Source organism: Eptesicus fuscus, chromosome 8 (assembly GCF_027574615.1).
Source record: "Eptesicus fuscus isolate TK198812 chromosome 8, DD_ASM_mEF_20220401, whole genome shotgun sequence".
Taxonomy (NCBI): domain Eukaryota; kingdom Metazoa; phylum Chordata; class Mammalia; order Chiroptera; family Vespertilionidae; genus Eptesicus; species Eptesicus fuscus.
The window spans coordinates 46354984-46362757 of record NC_072480.1 but is presented as its reverse complement, the minus strand read 5'-3'; the positions used below and the strand labels follow the sequence as shown (position 1 = coordinate 46362757).

Below are 7774 nucleotides of genomic sequence, written 5' to 3'. Positions count from 1 at the left end.
AGGCCTTTCAGTAGCCTCCGGCGCCTGGTGCACCAGCAGACAGGCACCCAGCTCCCTGTGATCGAAAGCGAAAGCGTGTAGGGGACCCTACACGTGCATGATTCAATCATGCACTGGGCCTCTAGTAATCCAATAGGAGAGATAAATACATACATACATACATACATACATACATACATACATACATAAGAGCAGTTAATATGTTATAGACACTGGTACGTGGTAAGAATTGGGGAGTTTAGGAAAACTCATCAGAAGAATTGGTACTTGAGTTGAGCCTTAAAAGAAGTTTACTACGTAGACAAAAAGTTAATGGCATTGCTAGCAAAATGACTATCTTGTGGAAAACTGAAAGGGGTGCAACAGCATGGCCAGTTCAGGAAAAAGGTTAAATCCCAGAATGCTCAGGGAGGGCCTTATGTTCCATGCATGGGGATGCCCTTTTCCATGGCCCATGTTTCTCAAATGTCTGAGGACTACATGCCACAGACTCATCTGGGATGTCTGTTTAGAATGCAGATTCATGGACTCTAACTCTGGTTTATATCATCAGAACCTCCGAGGTGGGGACCAGAAGTATTTGATTTAACCAAGACTTCAAGGGGCTCTTATGTACCTAGAATTGGGGAAGCCCTTGTAGTGTAGCTATTTGCACAGCACTGAGTATATTAAGCAAAGAATAATATAATAAATGCTTTTTTCATAAGACTGCTTTGGAAGCAGCAGGGGCAGGGATTAGAGGGCTACAACACAAAGAGCAGTGAGACTGGATAAACAGCTACTGCAGCTGACAGATAAAAGAGATGAGGGTCTGAGAGAGGAAAGTATGTGGGATGGTGGAAACAGGTCAAGTCACGGGGAAAGACACAGTCATCTTAACATATTGACCATATAAAGGTAAAGCTCAATTAAGAGTCTTCTGGCTGAAATGACCAGTAACCTAGAACAGAGATCAGTCAACTATGGCCCAAGGGCCAAAACCTGCCTTATAGCCTGATTTTGTAAGTAAAGTTTTATTGGAATATGGTCACACCCATTTGTTTATGACAGCACAATTGAGTGATTGTAACAAAAACTGAATAGCCCACAAGGCCTAAAATATTTACTATCTGGCCTTTATAGAGAAAACATTGCCAACCCCTGATTTATAAACAATATTAAGGGAAAAGGGGCAGCAATTAAATTGGAGGAGAAAAAAAGACTTCTGGGATGTAATGAATTCTACTTTGGATATGAGTGTAAGGTGCCATGGAGCATTCACAGAAAAATTTAGATCCACCCAGGCTAAAGACAAAAATTTGTTTATCGTGGCTTAGAAATGCTAATTAAAGAGGATGAATAGAGATACTCAAGGAGAAGCAGAAAAAAGAAGGGGGAAAAAAGGAGAGATGGAGAATAAAATACAGAGGTCACAAATATAGGAGAAGTGGACAGAGAAGAGAAATTAGGAAGAGATTGTAAGGAACAAAGAAGTCAAGGATAAGGTAATGCAAAAACAAAGGAGGAGGCTAAGAATCAAAGTGAAAAGAGAAAACTGCCAATTCAAAAAACATCAGAACTTTCATCTAGAGCAACGTGTGTGTGTGTGTGTGTGCGTGTGTGTGTGTGTGTGATATGATGACAATATATCTCTATTTTCTATTCATTCATGAACATATATTTTGTATATCATATATCATATACCTTTAGTAATAGAAAAGAATTAAGCTTTTGGTTAAAGGTAAGTATATTAAACATATAAGCTTTTTTCCTCACCCTCTTTCCAAAATTCCACTAAAAGACAGAAAAAAAGTAAAATGGTATAGACTGACAAAGATAGAGATGAAGAAGTAGGCGCCAGTGGACTAGAAATGTTAATAAAATTGTGTGAGATGAAAACCAGATAGATGAGGGACTTTTTCAGATTTTTATTTTGTCTAATAAATGTCTGCCAGGAAGGCAGCATGACATGTTTCACAGCCCAGAAGTGACTCAGGAATTGGAGGTGGCCTTGAAGGCAAGGGACTGAAGTGAGGCCAAAATTGAAAAAACTGATGAAAAGTCTAAGAGATCAGATTCTAGCATCCTGTACAACTGGTGATTGTCCTCTATCAGCCAAATGACATGTGGCTTATTATCTGGAGAGATTGTCCAGCGACTTTGTCACAAGAAGGACAACTGAAGGTTCAAATGAGGCCCTTTTCTGGAATCAAAAGGATTAAGCAAAGACCTACCTCATAGAGAGCAAGAGCTTCAGCCCTCATCCCATGCTAGGCACCCAGAAAAGTGACTATTGGTACCAGGCAAGAAAAAAGCAGTTCAAGAAGAAAAAAAAAATACATACACATACCAATATTGGAAGTGAAATGGGTTCCCACATACATAGAATTAGCCTCTTAGTGCCACACTTTTAAATTTGAATGAGCAGGCAAAGGCCAGTGGACATTTTAGGAAAGCCTATAAAGTGAAAGACAGAACCTGAAACAAACCAAAAATAGTGGGGAGATTGAGGAAACAGAAAAATCACAGGAAGCACAATAAAAAAATTCAATCTATAATAACAAAAGTGTAATATGCTAATTAGACTGAACATCCTTCCAAAAGACCTTCGAGACGAAGCCAGCACTGTGAGGGAAGCCCGGGTCCCGGGTGCTGGAGGGAAGCTGGTGCCAGCAGCCAGGGGAAGGAAGGCCTACTCTTGCACAAATTTCGTGCATCGGGCCTCTAGTGTAATTATAATTCATTTCCCCAGAGCAAAGAGAAATAAGAAGCAAAAACAGAATGCTATTTAAACAAAAGGAACCTTCAAACATTGAGAAAGTACTCTTAGAAGTTGAAAATATGTTAGGAGAAATAAAATACAATAAGAGAATTTCAAAGGTAAAGTTGAGGGAAAGTAGAATGTAAAGCTACCCAACCAACATGTGCTTAAGCAAAACTAAAGAAGGAAATTAAGGAATCCAGGAAATAGATGAATCCCAAACAGGAAAGAATCAAAATAATGCCCAAGATGACAAGAAGGAGAAAAAATATTGTTTAACCTGTCTACAATGCAATCAATCTGGTTAGGAGCAGAAGAGCAAAGGAAGGATAACAGAACAGAGATCGTCTGTTATATTTGACCATATTTATAGGAGCTTGTAGCTCCATGAAAGCATCTAAGTATACACTGAGTGGCCAGATTATTATGATCTCTGAACGCATAATACGCATAATAATCTGGCCACTCAGTGTGTGTGTGTGTGTGTGTGTGTGTGTGTGTGTGTGTGTGTGTATTAGAGGCCCAGTGCATGGGTGGGGTCCGGCCAGTCTGGCCAGGGGGAGGGGACATGGGCAGTTGGCCAGCCTGCCTGCTGCTCGAACTCCTGGTCGAGGGGACAATTTGCATATTAGTCTTCTATTATATACACTGAGTGGCCAGATTATTATGAGTTCAGAGATCATAATAATCTGGCCACTCAAATGAATGATAGTTACATAGTAAGTAAGCAAACAAAAAAGTAATTTAGGCAATTATTAATCTCCTCCCTCCCAATTTTTTTCTTGTAGAGAAATAAGATATGTGATCATAGCTACATTACTTGGATATAAGTCAATTTACCTTGTGAAAATAAACATGGATGATTATTTGAGCCAAAATTATGATGTAAGTAAATTGGAGAAAAAGGGGAAAGTATACATGATGGTTATGATGCAAGAAAGCTAAGTCTTAATTTTCTATGGTAAAAACCTAACACCCACTTTAGAAAACAATTGGAAACTACCTAGGAAAGTTGAAGATATGCTTTTCCTATGACCAAAATTTCTACTTATAGAGAAACTGCATATGTGACCAGGATACAGATACCAAAATATTCATAGAAGTATTGTTTGTTTCCACCAAAAATGGAAAAAAAACTCAAATTCTGTCAGTGATCATTTAAATAGCTAAAATTTTGTGACATATTTGTATAGTGGAATGCTATACAACAGGTTTGTCAATCTCATCACTATTAAAATTTCTGGCCGATTTTTTTATTTTCTTGCTGTTCTTGGAACATACCTTTAACAATCCTGCCCAGGGCACCCCTGCCCAGTTCTCCCTGAACGAATGCATTTTTTTTTCCACTTCCTTGAGGCATCTACTCTCAAGTCAACCTTTCCAGACTACCCTAAATGATATAGCAACCACCCCTTCCCTGGTATTTTCTATCCCCCATCTTAGTTTGGACTTCTATAATAGTACACCATATACTGGATGGCTTATCATCAGCAGAAATTTATTTTTAGAGACTGGAAAGTCCTAAATGAAGGCCAGCAGACTTGATGTCTGGTGAGAGATGATTTCTTGTTCAGACACAAACATCTTCAACCCGTGTCCTCACGTGGCACAAGAGGCAAGTGAGCTCTCTGGGGTTTCTTTGATATGGTCATTAGTCCCATGCATGAGGGCTCTACTCTCATGACCTAATCACCTTCAAAGGCCCCACCTTCAAAAACCATCACATTGGGGATTAAGTTTCAACATACGGATTTAAAGGGACACAGATTTTGACAAAGATCCTAACAATGTGATATTTATTGTTTTAAATATTAAAAAATCCTGCCCAGATGGTGTGGCTCGGTGGTTGAGTGTTGACCTATGAACCAAGAGATCACTGATTCGACTCTCAATCAAGCCACATGCCCCAGTTGTGGGCTCCATCCCCAGGAGGGGGCATGCAAGAGGCAGCCGATAAAAGATTCTCTTTCATCATTAATGTTTCTATTCTCCCTCTCCCTTCCTCTCTGAAATCAATAAAAATATATTTTTAAAAACCCTACTTTCCTAGGATTTGTATTATATCCTAGGAGATCTTTGATAGAATGAGCAAACAGGTGAGGGCATGTATGGGTGTGGGGTGGGGGGGGGGGAGTAATGGTAAGATATGTACACATATAATACCTCAATAAAAAAAAAATTTTCAAAAAAAAAAAAAAAAGAATGAGCAAACACTGCTATTGTGGCAGCTAGCTTACCTCCTCTCTCATACATCTGGAAAAACAGCATTTTCATGCTTATAAAAATAAAAACTGAGTTATTGACCTAAAAACTGACAAACATCGTTGACTTTCTGACGGGTGCATCTCCTATTTAGAGGGACTTTGGGTAATTTAAAATATGCCTCATCTTGCTTCCTTCCTTCTTCCAAAGAACTTTTAAATGTTATGGTTACAGGGAATGGTTGAGCAAGTAACATTTAGTAGTTCCAGATTTCTTTGGTAAACTCTTACATGTGAAAAATCAGCAGTGTGACGTGCTTTAATGAAGAGGAATGTGTTGTTTATTCTCTTTTCAAGTTTGCCTAGGAGATAGCATCACTGTCCTCATTCAGAAGGCTGGCTCTTCACCGTGTTCCTGATGCAGATGAAACAGACACAGCATCCAGGCAGTCAGATGTCTATCCGAACTCTGTCTCTTCTTTCCCCCATCCTTCCTTCCAATCCCCACCAGTGGATTTGGAGCTGTTCTTTACTACTTGCAGACCAGCCTTCTGAACAATCACTTTGATTCCAGGAGCAATGAGTGGAGACTGGATATAAAACCTCTCAAACAGCAAAGAAGACAAAGTAGAAGTTAAAGAAAATGTTAAAACTCATTCATAAGGAGATTTACACTTACAGAGATTTATTTTCTGCACCAGACTAAATTCATCTGCATTGCCATAAATATGAATAGTTTACATTGTTGTGAACCCCTGGAGACCCAGTTAAGTCATCAAAGTATCTGAAAGAAAATTATTTTGGAGATGACTTGAGACATAAACAAAGCCCCTGAATCCTAAAATAGCTCCTTCACTAGTCTGCAAGGTATTGAAATTTTTGTGCTGGTGTTATACTTTGCAGTATTAGTATTGTCTCCAGAATTGCCTTGGAATAAGACACCATGTCAGATAGAGAGACTATAATAATTAACATAGATGGTTTCTTGGATTTTCTTGTGACAGGGAGCAGGTCTTGAAAGAACATGGCCCAGCCCAGCCTGGTTATCCTAAAAACTGACTTGAGCACAGTAAACATTAAAAGACTTTATTTCTATACTAGTAGCCCGTTTGCACGAAGATTCGGGCAATAGACCTTCATTCACCTGGCTGCCTGCACCAGTTTTCTGCCGGCACCGGGGACCCAGGCCTTGGCTGTGGCCACTGCCCTCTACCTTCTTTCAGGGTCCGGGCTTGGCCCTGGGCGGTGGCCTTGGGCTCAGCTGCACCCAGCGTCCCTGCGACCCGATTGCAGGAGCAGACCCCCAGGTCGGCTCGCTCCTGCCATCGGAGCAGGCACCCGGCTGGCGCCCAAGGCCCGGAAAGCCCTTGGGCTCCGCCGCACCCCAGCCGGGTCCCTGCGATCCTAGCAGGCACCCGGCTGGCGCCCAAGGCCCGGAAAGCCCCGGGCGGCTTTCCGGTCCATGGGCTCCGCCGCACCGCACCCCAGCCAGGTCCCTGAGATCGGAGCAGGCACCCGGCTGGCGCCCAAGGCCCTGAAAGCCCTTGGGCTCCGCCGCACCCCAGCCGGGTCCCTGCGATCGGAGCAGGCACCCGGCTGGCGCCCAAGGCCCGGAAAGCCCCGGGCGGCTTTCCGGTCCTTGGGCTCAGCCGCACCGCACCCCAGCCGGGTCCCTGCTCCGATCGGAGCAGGCACCTGGCTGGCGCCCAAGGCCCGGAAAGCCCCGGGCGGCTTTCCGGTCCTTGGGCTCAGCCGCACCGCACCCCAGCCGGGTCCCTGTGATCGGAGCAGGCGCCCGGAAAGCCACCGGCCCCAGCGTCCCTGTAACGGTTTCCTGGTGGGCGTGGTTGATGGGCATGGCTTGGTTGGTGGGCGTGGCTTGGGCGTAGCGAAGGTGCGGTCAATTTGCATATTTGTCTATTATAAGGTAATATACCGTCATTGTCCTCTTTACCCACAGTTTTGCTTTCTTGATGTGAATCATCCAGTGTCCCCATTTTGTAGACTCTTCTGACTGTTAGTTACTTAATAGCCACCTAGGTTATGAGATCATTTGTTAAGGTGTTTCTGTTCAAGTCACCCTTATTTTATTTAATACTGGCCCCAAAGCATAAGAGAAGTGGTGCTGGTGACTTGAATACACCAACAAGAAGCCAGAGTGAACTTCCTTTATATGAAAAGGTGAGTTCAGTACAATAAGATATTTGAGAGAAAGAGAGGCCACATTCACGTAACTTTTATTATAGCACTAGAAGCTCAGTGCATGAATTTGTGCATGGGTGGGGTCCCTCGGCCTGGCCGGCAATCGGGATCAGGCCAATTGGGCCGGCTAGCCCAGTCTCGATTGGGGCCGATCGGGGCTGGCCAGCCGGGGAAAGAAGGAAGGGACTGTGGGAGGTTGGCCGGCGGCAGGGGGTTGGCTGTGGGAGCACACTGACCACCAGGGGGCAGATCCTGCATTGAGTGTCAGTGCACATCATAGCGACCGGTCCCTTAGGATTTTATATATATAGATATTGTTATAATTGTTCTAATTTATTATTAGTTGTTATTGTTAATCTCTTAATGTGCCTAACTGACAAATTAAACTTTATCATAGGAGTGTATGTATAGGAAAAAAGTATAGTCTATATAGGGTTCAGGATATCTGTAATTTCAAGCACCCACTTGGGATCTAAACACATATCCCCTATGGGGATACATTTGCACAGACATGAGAGATTTACTATGACTTGGCCAGCTATCATCAAAAATTTGGTTTAACCCAGCCACACCTTGGGATGGACTGTGAGGAAGTCATGGATAGTCTACTTACATCAACGTTATTTCCATG

The 7774-nt window shown here is 42.7% G+C and overlaps 1 long non-coding RNA gene across 1 annotated transcript; it reads left to right on the top strand.

Annotated features, from left to right (window-relative positions):
• The first annotated feature begins 544 nt into the window (after positions 1-544).
• LOC129150050 (uncharacterized) lies at positions 545-5414 on the top strand. Its single transcript, XR_008556822.1, has 3 exons — positions 545-563; positions 3529-3625; positions 5299-5414. It is a non-coding gene; the product is annotated as an uncharacterized LOC129150050 (long non-coding RNA).
• Positions 5415-7774: the final 2360 nt, after the last annotated feature.